Source organism: Rhinoderma darwinii, chromosome 3 (assembly GCF_050947455.1).
Source record: "Rhinoderma darwinii isolate aRhiDar2 chromosome 3, aRhiDar2.hap1, whole genome shotgun sequence".
Lineage (NCBI taxonomy): Eukaryota > Metazoa > Chordata > Amphibia > Anura > Rhinodermatidae > Rhinoderma > Rhinoderma darwinii.
The window spans coordinates 47,474,838-47,491,055 of NC_134689.1; the positions used below are offsets into that span (position 1 = coordinate 47,474,838).

The window sequence follows — 16,218 nt, forward strand, 5'->3', positions numbered from 1 at the left end:
AGCGGACTCACGCTGCATAAAAATCACGCAACTGTCTGCACGGCCCCATAGACTAATATAGGTCCGTGCGACACGCGTGAAAATCACGCTCGTTGCACGGACGTATATCCCGTTCGTCTGAATAAGCCCTAAATGTCAAATGTCTGAGGGTTTTCAACTGTCTGTAAATTCACAGACAGTTCGTAAAAATTGAAGACTTTTTTAAAAAAAACAATGAATGTGTCCGTGATTGTTTTTGGAGCTGGAGGGGCTGGTACGGGTTACTGTGATTAGCATTATTATCTTTTTACAGTTCACAGTAAAGACTTCTGATGTGATCATATTAGTATTCTGAGCTATAGACATATATTACATGTTATCTTTATAGCCATTTTGATTTTACAATTTGTCTGTAAAAAATGTTGACTGTCTGCATTTTTTGCATAAGTTATCCAGACAAAAAAAACAACTCAGGAATGATCTTATTGGGGTAGAGGAGAGCCTTTAGCATAGTGTAATGTAAAGCAGGAATACAACAGCCATTTAACGGTAAACTTACATACTTGTCATGCTAGTCACTGACTGATAAAACAGACTACAGTGATGTTTAGCATTGTACAGCAGAACATGCTCCACTCCTAGGAACACTCACACTTAACGCTGTTTACTATAGGGAGCTGCTGCTGATCTAGTGACAAACCTGGGACAGGTGGGGGTCAGCAGATCTGTGAGTGACAGCGGAAGCTGTGATCATCTGTGACAGGGGGGGGGGAGGAGACAGTGTGATTCCTGGGATCTGTGTACTAGAGATCGTGTGACTACAGCAGGGAGCACTCACTGGATCACTACTACCTCATCAAGGTGACCACTTGTGTGTGTTGTGTGTTGTGGGTTGTGGGTTGTGGGTGATCGGAGAAGTGACAGGAGCTGTCAGGGTCACTTGTTGATTGTTTGTGCTGCAGTTTGACGATCAAAGACTAAACTTCTGCTGTGCACAGGGAACTCTACTCTCAAACTTGTCTTTGTACAAGGTTTTAAACCCAACCTGAGTATTTTTTCCATAAGTTTATTGTTCTGAACTGTGTGTTAGAAAGTGAGAGGCATCATAACTTTTACATACTATCATTACTTTTATATACTATCATTACTTCTGCATACTATCATTACTTTTACATACTATCATTACTTTTACATACTATCATTACTTTTACATACTATCATTACTTTTACATACTATCATTACTTTTACATACTATCATTACTTTGACATACTATCCTTACTTTTATATGCATTGCCATTCAGGCAAATATGACTACACATTAAAACTCTATGATGTACCAGTTGCTCTTATCCTGCGCTGTGGCTGCTGTGTCAGTGTCTGCTTACATGCAGCACGTCCTTAGACGTGATGTAAACACACTTTGTAGCCCTTTTAGGTAGTCTCCTCTTTTGTGATGTTATTTTTTTCTTTAAATTTGTATTTCTTTTTTTAAAGAGACCCAAACAGGAATATCCAAATGGATTGAAACAAAAGTGTAGCATACTATACTATATAATTCACTATCTTAAAAACAAACTATTTGTGAGACTATTTGAAAAATGTTTACCCTATAGAAAATAGAAAGACACACAGTGTGAACTCAGCCATAGCCCCTAAAGGGGTATTCCCAGAATTGAGAATTATCACCTGTCCATAAGGCCTAATTCACACGAGCGTGTTAAACGTCCATGGGACCGCCGTTGAAACAGCGGCCGTCCCACGGACCTATGTAATTGAATGTGGCCATTCACACAGCCGTTGTTTCAATGGACCGTGTGAAGGGTCCGTGGGAATATAGCACATGTCCTATGTTTTCACGCATCACGCATCCCTTCATAGACTCTCATCTATGGGGGATGCGAGACATCGCATCCCGCAGCCCCGAGCATGGATGCACCTCGGCTGTGAAAAACTGTAGTTTTTCACGTCCGAGGTGCGTGTAAATAAGGCCTAAGATAGATAATTGCCTGATCGCTATGACCCCCACCGATTGTGAGAACAGGGGTGGACATTGAATGGAGTGGCAGTCGAGGATGCGCAGTGCCGCTCCTTTCAATGTCTATGGGAATGAAGGAAACATCAGAGTACAGCGCTCGGCTGTATCCGTCAGTCCCATAGACATTGAATGGAGCTGCGGGCGAATGCTCGACTGCTGCTCCATTCAACCTCCTCTTCACTGCGGAGGGTTCAGTGAGGAGGAACAGGGGGTTCGAGACCCCTGTTCTCGAGATTGGTGGTGTCCCAGCGGGTAGGCCCCCAGCGATCAGAGAATTATCACCTATCATGTTGATAGGTGATAATTTTCGATTCTGGTACATCCCTTTAAGAACACAGCCAATTTTCGCTTTTCATTTTTGTTTTTCCATCATCACATTCCATAATGTACCATATAATGTATTGAAAAACTTTTAAAACCAATGTTGTGGGGTGGATTTGAAAAAAAACACAATTCTGCCATCATTTCTTGGGTTTTGTTTTTAATGTGTTCACTATGTTGAAAAAAGTATGTTAACTTTATCCTCCCGATGAGCGTGATTACAGCAATACCAAATTTATACAGCTTTTGTACGTTTTACTACTTTTACAAAATAACTATTTGTTAAAAAAAATAATTTATGGGCTTGTTTTGTTTTTTAATGGTATAATTTTTGGGTAGATATGACTTTTTGATCAATATTTAACCCATTTTTTAAGGCCTAAGGAAGCGAGGTGACCAAAAGAACTGCAATTCTAGCAGTGTGAATTGCATTTCCTGATCGTCCTAAGGCAGCACACTTAAGGATATGTTCACAAGCACTGTTTTCAGACGTAATTGGGGGGTTTTACGCCTCGAATTAAGCCTAAAAAAAACGTCTCTAATATGCCTACAAACATCTGCCCATTGCTTTCAATGGGTTTTACGATGTTCTGTTCCCACGAGGTGTATTTTTACGCTTTGCTGTCAAAAGACGGCGCGTAAAAAGACGCCCGCGTCAAAGAAGTGCATGTCACTTCTTGGGACGTTTTTGGAGGCGTTTTTCATTGACTCCATTGAAAAACAGCTCCAATAACGTCCGTAAAATACGGCGCGAAAAACGTGAGTTGTTAAAAAACGTCTGAAAATCAGGAGCTGTTTTCAGGCGAAAACAGCTCTGTAATTTCAGACATATTTTGCTACTGCGTGTGAACATACCGTAAGGGTTAAGATACTTCATCTGACCGGATAGAAGAGACATATTACTTAGCAGTAACCTTAAATAGAGCCCAAAGCCCTTCAGAATGCGTATTTCTTCTCTTCTATGAACATGGATAGTTGAAGACAGAAGACACCTATACCAAAATGCTTAAACAGAGGGGGTTCCTCTGTCCCTAAGCTGTGACCCATGAGGACATGGGGGCTGTATACTGGGGGTTTCCTCAGTCCCTCGGCCTGGCTTCTAAAAATCTTACCTGGAGGTAATGAGAAGCCACGCTTCCAGTCTGGAGCGACATACAGGTCTTACCTGTCCCTCGGCTTCTAGACGTGGATCCCATACACTTCCAAGCGGGTGTCCCAAGATGGCCGCTACCGAGGCAAGGTGTACTCTGGATTCCGGCGCAGTGCACTTTCCCGGACTTCGGTGCAGACTGCGCATGCGCGAGAACGGAAGTCTCGCGGGATCCCGGCGGTTCAATAAAGGACCGCGAATCCGGGGCTACGGCGCTGGTGCAGCTGCTCGACCCTGGAGATTAAGGTACCCAAAACTTTCATTGTGTTAATGTGAGAAGGGTTTGTTTGCTTCCTTAACTGGTTCCCGAACGCTGGCTGTGTTTTTACGGCCAGCTGTCAGGGTCCTTAAAATCCGAGCCACAGACTTTTTACGGCTCGGGTTTTAACTTGCTGCCCGCGCCATCGGGCAGCTGAATGTCGGGTCTCCAGCTGTCAGCGACTGCCGGGGACCCTGAGGAGAGGATAGAAGCAGCTTTCGCTGCATCTGTCTTCTCTGATCACTTGTACACAGCGCTCAATGAACGCTGTGTATAGGAATAGAGGCAGCGGCCGTGCCGCTGTCTCTATTGCTCCCGGTGTTCATGTGACTGGTCACATGATCGCCGGGTGTCGTTAGTGGCAGACCGCTGCTGGGTCTTACTAGACCCAGCTCAGCCCTATTAGTGACAATTGTCACTATGAGAGGGCTGATTTCCCCTGTAACTGGGGCTGCTGTGCAGCTCCAGTTACAGTGGAAAAGCATGGTGTAAAAGAAAGAAAAAAATATAAGTAAAGTTCCCCAAAGGTCTTTTTTGACCTTTGAGGGTCAGACCATAGTAATAAAAAAATAAAAGTCAAGTAAAGTGCCCAAAAAAATTAATAATAAATACACATAAAATACCCACCCCCAAAAAAAACTCCCCCCCCACCAATCATTGTTGTAACGCTAGCGCTGACCCAATTACCCTAATATAGACATGTAATATATAAAAATTTGCGGTGGACAATGATCACAAATAAAAGGTCTACTTAGGGTAAAACTATTATTACCAAAAAAAATTGCTGAAAAGAAAAAAAGCTTATTTTTTTACTATTATTTTCAAACTTTAAGAACAAAAATTCTAAAATTCTAAAATTCTAAAATAGCAAAAAGGATGTGTATAAAAGCGATAAGAAAATCACGTAGTTAGCCCAACAAATAAAAAAGTTATAGCGATTTAACTAACGCTTGCTAAAAATGGCTAAACGGTGTCTGGTCCTAAAGGCTCAAAATAGCCCGGTCCTGAACTGGTTAAGGCCTCTTGCAGATAAGAGTGTAGTTGCATGCCTTTTTTCCCCAGGTGGAAAGTCCTGCATCTCAAGGGAAACGTAAACAGAAGTCCAAACACAATATGTGTAAAGGTTGTCAGCAACCATTGCCAGGGGATTGGGACCAGAGTTTCTGCTCATCTTGCAGACCTCCTGAACAATCCTTCCATACTGAAGCCGTGAGGTTTCTTTCCTGGTTTAAAGATCAGCTTACAGATACCTTTCAGGAGATTAAGTCGGCTGCTATGCCGAAAAAATCCAAAAGTAGAAAGCGGTCGCCCTCTCCGCAATCCCCTTCCGAATATGATCTATCGGAGGAGGATCTGGATACAGAGGACTCTGGTGGGGAACCCTTAGATAATATTTATCTATTAGATAAAGACAAGGTCCCGCGCTTGCTGAAAACAGTCAAACTGATAAAGACGTGTCTCATAAACCTAAAAAGGAACAACTTTATTATTTTTCGGTCAATAAGGACAGAGTCCTCCCCTCCTATCCTGTTATTATAGACTGGGTCCAGAAAGATTGGGATAAGCCGGAGAGGCACATCGATCAAGGGGTGAGGTTTAAAAACACCTACAAAACAGATCCCAAGTTCAGCTCTAACTGGGATGTTCCGCCCAAAGTTGATCTTGCTGTCACCAGATTTTCAAAGAAATCTGTGTTCCCTTCAGAGGAGTCTTCGCTCTTAAAAGATCCAATGGATCGCAGAGCTGATTCCATATTGAAAAAAGCCTACTCATCGTCGGCTGCAGCGTGCAAAGTGGCATCAGCTTCCATCCCGGTTGCCAGAGCCCTTCGTACATAGCTGAGTCAGCTCTCTCAGGATCTAGAGGGAGGCGTATCGAGAGAGAAGATCTTGCAAAATATCCCTCTCATGAAGACAGCTGCAGAATTTTTGTGTGAGGAGCCGCTTGCCTTCAAGTTTTCTTCCAGATCCCTGGCTTTGTCTAATATGGCGCGTAGAACCCTCTGAATCATGCAATGGTCAGGGGACATGCCATCCAAAAATAATTTCTGCTCCCTGCTATTCCATCCCTCCTCTCTCTTTGGCCCTCAGCTGGAAGACATCCTTAAATTAATTAATGATGAGAAAGGGGTTTCTTTCCAACGTCCTCCAATGAGGCCGCCATTTAAAACCTTTTAAAACCGTTCCAAAAGGTCCCCTAAGAGTCCAAAATATTTTCACGGGGGGTGGGCGGGGGGGGAGTGGACAGCGTAGATTCAAATGCAAGCAAGAGGGTAACCCCTCCGTCAGAAAGAAATCACCCTTTCGGAAAAATTCTAACTTATGACGCCAAGAGAGAGGAGTGTCTGGTAGGTGGAAGATTGGGAAAGTTTGTTCACCTATGGCTATAAACGTCCACAGACGCCTGGGTCAGATCCACCATCCAAAATGGTTACTCACTGGTACTAAACACCGTTCCAAGGAACAGATTCTGTATAAACAGAGGAAGATATCCTATTGTTCTCAGCCTTATTCAGGACTTCATACGGAAGGGAGCATTGGAGGAAGTCCCGTATCATCAGCAAGGTCGGGGAGTGTACTCCCCTATCTTTGCCATTCCAAAAAAAGAGACAAGTGTCGATTAGTGATAGATTTAACACATCTGAACCAGTTCTTTGTAAAGAAAAAGTTCAAAATGGAATCTATACAATCAGTCATAAATATCGTCCAAGAAGGAGATTTTCTAGCCACTAGATCTGCAAGATGTATACCTTCATATCCCAGTCCTGAAGAAACACAGGAAGTTTCTTCTTTGTTCAACATCAAGTCCTACATCTTCAGTTCACCCGCCTAACCTTTGGGATAACATCAGCACCCCAAGTGTTTACGAAGGTAGTGGTGGTACTATCTGCAGTACTACTCATGAAAGGGATCTTCATATGTCCGTACATAGACCATTGGCTGGTGAGAGCTCCTTTAGAAGACATGCTCATAAAACACCTGAAGGTCAATCTAGACATGCTCAGATTGCATGGTTTTATCATAAACCTCCACAAGTCTCATCTAACACCATGCACCAAGTTAAAGTACTTAGGCTTCATGATAGACACACAGAAAACGACACTGACTCTGTCCAGCGACCGGATATGTTCTATCCGTCAGGGTGTTCAGCGACTAACTTAGTTCAGTCACTGCTCCATCCGTCACGCCATGAAGGTGTTAGGCCACACATCCGAATGTTGCAATCCAACATACTGAAAGGCTGGGACAAGAGATTAGTGTCACTCGACACCCTAATATCAGTGCCTCCGGATGTGAAACGGTACCTCAAGTGGTGGCTGGTACCCTACCATCTCGATTAAGGCAGATCTCTGAGACCAGTTCATCGGATACTCCTCACTGCGGATGCCTTAGGCTCAGGCTGGGGTGCACATGTGGGAACATCATGGGTGCAAAAGAAATGGTCCAAACACGACAGCTGCATTTCATCCAATATGATGGAGCTCAGGGCGATCAAACTAGCCCTATTACACTTTTTCAGGCTGTACTCCATCATCACGATGTTCAAATTCAGTCGGACAACCTCCCCACACTGTTTTATGTAAACAAGCAGGGGGGCACCAGAAGCAATTTCCTCAGCAGGGAATGCAGTCAGATTATGCGGTGGGCAGAACGCAATCTGAGATCAGTCTCCGCAGTCCACATTCGGGGGAATTCGAATCTGAAAGCGGATTGGCTGAGCAGGAAACAGATTCATCCGGGAGAATGGAGCTTGAATCTGGAAATCTTCCTCCAAATCACCAGGAAGGTGGGCAAACCATCTTTAGATGTCATGGCGACCGCAAATGCCAAGTTAAGGAAGTTTTGCTCCCTCAACAGGTCGGATCACCCATATGCCATAGACAGTCTATCGTTGAGTTGGGAGAAGAGCTTCATATATGTCTTTCCCCCGTCCCTCTAATTCCTTGGGTATTGAGGAAAATAAGGGACGAGAAAGTGAAGGCCATAGCGATCATTCCTCATTGGTCCAGAAGGGCATGGTTTCTGCTCGTGTTAAAGCTCTCGAACGGCAACTTCTGGAGACTCCCATTACGTCCAGATCTCCTGCTACAGGAGGATTGGTTTCATCCCATGTTAGACAGGTTACAGTCGACGGCATGGAAACTGAACGACAGTCTCTAAAAAATAAGGGCTTCTCTGATGAAGTAGTTAATACCCTATTAGCCTCCAGGAAACCCAGTACAACAAAAATATATTTTCGGATATGGCTTATATTTTCAAAATGGTGTCAGGATGATGACAGGTCACCAGATACAGTGTCCACTGTAATGCAGTTTCTGCAAGAGGGATACCAGAAAGGCCTCAAGCCCAATACATTAAAAGTGCATTTAACGGCCATTAATGCTAATTCAGAGGGGAGGTTCTCCAACCATCCTCTGATAACCAGATTCCTGAAAGCAGTTCAAAAATTAAGGCCATACTACCACAACCCTCTGCCCTCTTGGGAGTTGCCCATTGTTTTGAAGCACGTCAGTCGTGCCCCGTTTGAGCCGCTTCATAGAATAAACCTTAACCCCTTAATGGCCAGCCTATTTTAGACGTTAATGACCAAGCCATTTTTTATGTTTTTCCATCGTCTCATTCAAAGAGCTATACACTTTTTATTTTTGCGTCGACATAGCTGTATAAGGTCTTGTTTTTTTCAGGACAAGTTGTAATTTTTAATAGCAACATTTTGGGGTACATAGAATTTATTGATTAACTTTTATTAACTTTTTTTTTGGGGGGGGGAATAGAAAAAAAACAGCAATTTTGCCACACTTTTTTTGCGTCCTAAATTTACACCGTTTACCGTGTGGTATAAATAACACAATAACTTTATTCAGCGGGTTGTTGCGATTGCAACAATACCAAATTTGTATAGTTTTTGTATGTTTTACTACTTTTAGGGCTTATTCAGACGAACGGGATATACGTCCGTGCAACGCGCGTGATTTTCACGTGCGTCGCAAGGACCTATATTGGTCTATGGGGCCGTGCAGACAGGTGCGTGATTTTTACGCTGCATGAGTCCGCAGCGAAAAACTCACGACATGTCCGTTCTTTGGGCGTATTTCGCGCATCACGCACCCATTGAAGTCAATGGGTGCATAAAAATCATGCATGCCACACGGAAACACTTCCATGGGACAAGCGTGATTTGCGCAACAGCTGTGAAAAGGATGAATGAAAACAGAAAAGCACCACGTGCTTTCCTGTTTACAAACATCCAAACGGAGTGTCATAATGATGGCGGCTGCGCGAAAAGCACGCAGCCGCGCATCATATGGGGCTGTCACACGCAGCTGTCAAGTGCCTTTTGCGCGCGCAAAACGCCGCATTTTTTGCACACCCGCTCGCGTGAAGCCGGCCTTACACAGTGAAAACACTTTTTTTTCAAAATTATTTGTTTTTGTGTCTCCATATTTGAAGAGCCGTAACGTTTTTATTTTTTCGCCGATGCAATTGTAGGAGGGCTTTTTTTTTGCCGTACGACTTGTAGTTTTTATCGGTACCATTTTGGAGTAGATGCGACTTTTTGATCACTTTTTATCACATTTTTATTAAGGCTGGATTCAAAGAAAACAGCAATTTTTGCATGCTTTTTTAATTTTATTTTTTACGACGTTCACCGTGCGGGTTAAATGATATACTAAGTTTATAGTTGGGGTCGTTACGGATGCGGCGATACCAAAAATGTGTAACTTTTTTACATTATTTTGTTTGTTAATAATAAAGCAGTTTGTAAGGGGCAAAAGTGGGTTTTTAATTTTTTTTTTTCACTTTGTTTTTCTTCACTTTTTTACTAGTCCCACTAGGGGACTTCACTATGCGATTCTCTGATCGCATTTATAATACACTGCAATACTTCTGTATTACAGTGTATTATGCCTGTCTGTTTAACCCCTTAAGGACGCAGCCTAGTTTTGGCCTTAAGGCTCAGAGCCCATTTTTCAAATCTGACATATTTCACTTTATGTGGTAATAACGTCGGAATGCTTAAACCTACCCAAGCGATTCTGAGAATGTTTTCTCGTGACACATTGGGCTTCATGTTCGTGGTAAAATTTGGTCGATATATTCAGTGTTTATTGGTGAAAAATTGCAAAATTTAGAGAAAATTTTGAAAAAAATTGCATTTTTCAGAATTGAAATGCATCTGCTTGTAAAACAGTTATACCACCCAAAATAGTTACTAGTTCACATTTCCCATATGTCTACTTTAGATTGGCATCGTTTTTTGAACATTATTTTATTTTTCTTGGACGTTACAAGGCTTAGAACATAAACAGCAATTTCTCATATTTTTAAGAAAATTTCAAAAGCCTTTTTTTTAAGGTACCTCTTGAGTTCTGAAGTGGCTTTGTGGGGCCTATGTATTAGAAACCCTGATAAAACACCCCATTTTAAAAACTAGACCCCTCAAAGTATTCAAAACAGCATTTAGAAAGTCTTTTAACCCTTCAGGCATTTCACAGGAATTAAAGCAAAGTGGAGGTGAAATTTGCAAATTTCATTTTTCTTGCTGAATTACAATTTTATTCATTTTTTTTCTGTAACACAGAAGGTTTTACCAGAGAAACACTACTAAATATGTATTGTCCTACTGCGCTCGTGGACTAAAACACAAGCCCTAGAAGCAAAGAAGCACCTAGTACATTTTAAGTCCTCTTTTTTATTAGAATATATTTTAGGCAGCATGCCAGGTTTGAAGAGGTGTTGAGGTGCCAAAACAGTAGGAATCCCCCAATAGTGACCCCATTTTGGAAACTACACCCCTCAAGGAATTCATTTATGGTTGTAGTTACCATTTTGACCGCACAGTTTTTTCACAGCACGTATTTGAATTGGGCTGTGAAATGAAAAAAATGTCATTTTTTCCAATAAAATGTCATTTGTGATCAAAATTTCTTATTTTCACAGGGAACAAAATACCCCATTTGGTTGCCCAATTTGTCCTTAGTGTGGCAATACCCGATTTGTGGTGATAAACTGCCGTTTGGGCCCATGGGAGAGCTCAGAAGGAAAGGAGCGCTATATGTTTGTTGGAGTCCAGATTTTGCTGGATTGGTTTTCGGGTGCCATGTCGCATTTGCAGAGCCTCAGAGGTATCAAAGCAATGGAAACCCACCAAAAGTGACCCCATTTTGGAAACTACACCCCTCAAGGAATTCATTTATGGTTGTTGTTAGCATTTTGACCACACAGTTTTTTCACAGCACCTATTTCAATTGGGCTGTGACATTAAAAAAATGAAATTTTTTCCAATAAGATGTAATTTTTTATCAAAATTTCTTATTTTCACAGGGAACAAAATACTCAATTTTGTTGCCCAATTTCTCCTGAGTGAAGCAATACCCTATTTGTGGCAATAAACTGCCGTTTGGGCCCATGGGAGGCCTCAGAAGGGAAGGAGCGCTGTGTGTTCTTTGGAGTACAGATTTTGCTGGTTTGGTTTTCGGGTGCCATGTCGCATTTGCAGAGCCCCAGAGGTATCAAAGCAACGGAAACCCATCAGAAGTGACCCCATTTTGGAACCTACACCCCTCAAGGAATTCATTTATGGGTAATGTGACCATTTAGACCCCATAGTTTCTTCACAGAACTTATTTGAATTGGGCTGGGAATTAAAAAAATATATATTTTTTTCCTATAATATGTCATTTTAGCTCAAAAATTCTTATTTTCACAAGAAATAAAATACTCCATTTTGTTGCCCAATTTGTCCTGAGTGCGGAAATACCCCATTTGTGGTGATAAACTGCCGTTTGGGCCCATGGGAGGGCTCAGAAGGGAAGGAGCGCTGTGTGTTCTTTGGAGTCCAGATTTTGCTGGATTGGTTTTCGGGTGCCATGTCGCATTTGCAGAGCCCCATAGGTATCAAAGCAATAGAAACCAACCTCAAATGACCCCATTTTGGAAACGACACCCCTCAAGGAATTCATTTATGGGTGTTGTGACCATTTTGACCCCATAGTTTTTTCACAGAACTTATTTGAATTGGGCTGGGAATGAAAACAAAATTATTTTTTTCAAATAATATGTCGTTTTGGCTGAAAATTTCTTATTTTCACAAGAAACAAAATACCCCATTCTGTTGCACAATTTGTTCTGAGTGCCGCAATACCCCATTTGTTGTGATAAACTGCCGTTTGGGCCCATGGGAGGGCTCAGAAGGAAAGGACCACCATTTGGCCTACTGGGGATTTTCTAGTGCGAAGTCATGTATGCAGAAGCACCTGAGGTACCAGTACAGTTGAAACCCGCAAGAAGTGACCCCGTTTTAAAAACTACACCCTTAAGGTATTCATCTAGAGGTGTAGTGAGCATTTTGACCAGAGACCTACACCCCATAAACTGTAATGTGGGTTCTCCCGGGTATGGCAACACCCTACATGTGGCTGTTATCAGCTGCCTGGACACACAGCAGGGCTCAGAGGGGAAAGACGAGGGGGGATAAGCTGTGCGGAGTGCATTAGGGTAAGTAAAATTGGGGTAAATTAAACCAAGGGATGTATGATCAATTTTAAAACTGACTTTCATACAGAGCTCTGGTTATTCGGGACACGTGTCACATTGATATATTGTGTCATCCCTTATCGCCCTCTTATAGCAGACTTTGCACCTCTTTTGACTTTTTCCCTTCTTGCCAGTTTGGGGAACTTCTCCTGGAAGTGTTGCCGCCTTGGTACGATGCGTGTGGCCCCGCTTCCAGAAGTACTGGGTGCCCCCCCTTCTTGGTCCCTAAAGATTAGATTCTTGATAATCACCTCTTGAAATTCCAGGAAAGTTCCCGTCTGGCCTGCACATCGACGTAGCACGTACACATTGTACAATGCCATCTGTATGATGTGCCCGGCCAGCTTCTTATACCACACCGCATGGCGCTGCAGGGCTTCAGGATTTGATCTGACAAGTCCACACCTCCCATGTACCTATTGTAGTCCAGGATGCAGTCTGGTTTGGGGGTGGCCTTTCCTTCATATATCCTAAACCTGTAGGTATACCCGGATGCACTCTCGCAGCTTATACATCTTCACGCCATACCTTGCCCTCTTACCCGGCAGGTACTCCCGGAATTGAACCCTCCCTTTAAAATGTACCAGGGACTCATCAAAAGAAATACACGTCTCGGGGGTGAATGCTTGGGAAAATCGGGCACTGGAACGGTCTAATAGGGGTCTCCGTTTATACAAACGGTCAAAACTGGGGTCATCTCGGGGTGGGCACGGCTCCTTATCAGTATAATGTAAGAAGCGAAGTATTGCCTCATTTATTTATTTTTTTAGGATCCAGTTCAGTTCTGAAGTTGCATTGAGGGGCCCATATATTAGAAACCCCTATCAAATATGCCATTTTAGAAACTAGACCCTCAAAGTATTCACAACAGCATTTAGAAAGTTTATGAACCCTTTAGGTGTTTCACAGAAATTTAGAGCAAAGTAGAGGTGAAATTTACTTCTTTTTTTTGTCAGAAAATCCTCTTTATACCATTTTTTTTATAACACAAAAGGATTTATCAAAGAAACGCAACTTAATACGTATTGCCCAGATTCTGCAGTTTTGAGAAATATCCCACATGTGGCCCTAGTGTGGTAATGGACTGAAGCACCGGCCTCCGAAGCAAAGGTGCACCTAGTGGATTTTGAGGCCTCTTTTTTTATTAGGCACCATGTCCGGTTTGAAGAGGTCTTGTGGTGCCAAAACATTGGGAACCCCCCAAAAGTGACCCCAATTTGTAAAGTAGACCCCTTGAGGAATTCATTGTAGTTTTCTTGGGGTGCATGCGGCTTTTTGATCAGTTTTTATTCTATTTTTAGGTGGCGTGGTGACTAATAAACAGCAATTCTACTATTGTTTTTTTATTCTTTTTTTTTTACTGCGTGCACCGTGCGCTATAGATGACATATTCACTTTATTCTGCGGGACGATACGATTACGGCGATACCAGATGTTTATAGTTTTTTTTTATGTCTTATGGCGTTTGCACAATAAAATACGTTTTGTAAACAATCATTCACTTTTTGTGTTACCTTATTCTAAGAGCCAGAACTTTTTTATTTTTCAATCAATAAAGCCGTGCGAGGACTTATTTTTTGCGTAACGAACTGTAGTTTCGATCAGTACCATTTTTCGGTACATGCGACTTTTTGATCTCTTTTTATTCCATTTTTCGGGAGGTGAAGTGACCAATCAATTGTGATTGTGTTTCGGTTTATTATTATTTTCCTTTACGGCGTTCACCGTGCGGGATAAATAACGAAATAATTTTGTAGTTCAGGCCGTTACGGACGCGGTGATACCAATTATGTATAGTTTATGTGTTTGTTTATATATTTTTATTAATAATAAATGACTGATAAGGGAAAAAGGGGGATTTTTACTTTTAAAACTTTTATTTTCTTATTTTTACACAACTTCTTTTAACTTTTTTTTTACTGTATTACTTTGTCCCACTAGGGGACTTGAGGGAAGGAGGCCCTGATCGCTATTCTAATACACTGCACTACATGCGTAGTGCAGTGTATTAGAACTGTCAGCTACTCACTGACAGCAAGCATAGTGGGTCCTGACGTTGTCAGGACCCACTAGGCTTCCGTCTATGGCATAGCCGGACGCCATTGTTTGGTGTCCGGTTGCCATAGTCACCATCGCCGGCCGCTATCGCGTAGCAGGCCGGCGATGGCAGCTTAACCCCTAAAAAGCTGCGATCTCTATAGAACGCGGCTTTTAAGGGGTTAATCAGCGGGGACACAGCGATCGGTCCCCGCTGTAGGAGCTGTGACAGCTCCTGTACGAGACAGCAGCTGTCACAGCTCCTGTATGTGTCGGGAGGACGGCCGAGACGGCCGTTACTCCCGAGACGTACTATTAGGTCATGGAGCGCGAACGATACAGCTGCCATGACGTAATAGTACGTCCAGGAGCGGGAAGGGGTTAAATGACCTAGCAGGCATTCACCACAGGCAGACCTGGGGGCCTTTATTAGGCCCCTGGCTGCCATCCGAGAAACAGACACTCGGCGATCTTATTCAGCACCGCACCGCATCTGAGGGGTTAAACGGGTGAGATCGATACTTATATCGATCTCTCCCGGTCGAGCAGGGACGCCCCCAGCCCTCAGCTGCTTCTGGCAGCTGAGAGCAGGGAGATTTGACAGCTTTTTGCTGTTTTGCCTCTGGCTTGGCCTTATAGGCAGTTGCTCAAGGCAGACCTGGTGGCCTTTGTTAGGCCGGCAGCACCCCGCAATCTCGTCGTGGGTGTGCTGATGGGGTGACAGAGGGAGCTCCCTCTGTCAAACACATTGGATGGTGCGATCACTATTGACAGCGGCATCTAAGGGGTTCAACTGCCGGAATCAGAGCACTCTTTGATTCCAGCAGTTGCGGCAGGAGCCTAACTGTGTATAACAGCCGCGCTCCTGCCACTGAACTCGTGGGTATAGTGGCAGTACCCACGAGATCAGACTGATGGATATATCCGCCTTTATGCGGGAACTAGCTCCTGCTTGTGATGGATATATCCGTCGCTAGTCATTAAAGAGTTAAATAGCTGTTTCCTTTTTTATTTTTGATGAATTCGACTACGCTATTGATTCCGTCGGAAAACCGGAAACCAGCCGGAATGGTGATGAACGGAAAGCACTAGCGATGTTTCCGTCACCATTGAGATCAATGGTGACTGAAACGGAAGCTGTGCTGTCAGTTTCACTTTCCGTTGCGGGGTTCACCCGACGGAACCCTCCGACGGAACCCTGGAACTGAAATGAACGGTGATGTGAACAGGCCCAAAGAAAAGAAAAATGTGGTTGCAATATGGCTATTGGCAGATGGTTTAAGGTCTCAAATGATTTCATGCATAACATCTGACTCAAACAACTATCTAAGGCTCTGTTCACATTTTGATGCCGAATTTTAAATCCACAGTATACCTACGCTGATACAGAAATGCAATGCAAAGGTGATATTCACTGCAAAATGTGTTACACATAGATTTAGCGGTGGACTTGCGGCAAGATCCGTCGTGGAAAAACTGTGCTATGTCTGGCCTTAGCCTTAGAAATCAGTTATTTTTTAAATTATATAGATGTCATTAAACTGTCCATATGGATGTAATGTAGGGCCGGGTGGTGTAAGGCCAAATGTGTGCAGGGTAGTCACAGATAGATGGAATAGAATGAAGTTTATGGCCAAAAAAATTCACTTTACTCAGACCGATTATGCACTCACACACGACCCCCGCAGACAGCAACTAAATACTTCTCAGGATACGTGAGAGGTACAGTCTCTTTAACTTTGTACACCTTGGTTCAGGCAATGCTAGCTGCTCAACACTCAGTTGTAGTACAGAGTCTCGTTCACTCCTCCTTGATACCGGGGCATGACCTCTTCAGATACACAGGCCCTCACTTGACTTTCGGCTTGCAGCCTATTAGTTTATGCTTGCTTGCGGGG

General features: G+C 43.1%; 1 protein-coding gene across 1 annotated transcript in view; it reads left to right on the forward strand.

The window, feature by feature from the left end:
• The first annotated feature begins 735 nt into the window (after positions 1-735).
• SAR1B (secretion associated Ras related GTPase 1B) overlaps positions 736-16,218 on the forward strand; it is a 147,821-nt gene continuing 132,338 nt past the window's right edge. The window contains exon 1 of the mRNA XM_075859955.1: positions 736-840. The gene's annotated coding sequence lies outside the window, so the exon portion shown is untranslated. The remainder of the gene's footprint in view (positions 841-16,218) is intronic.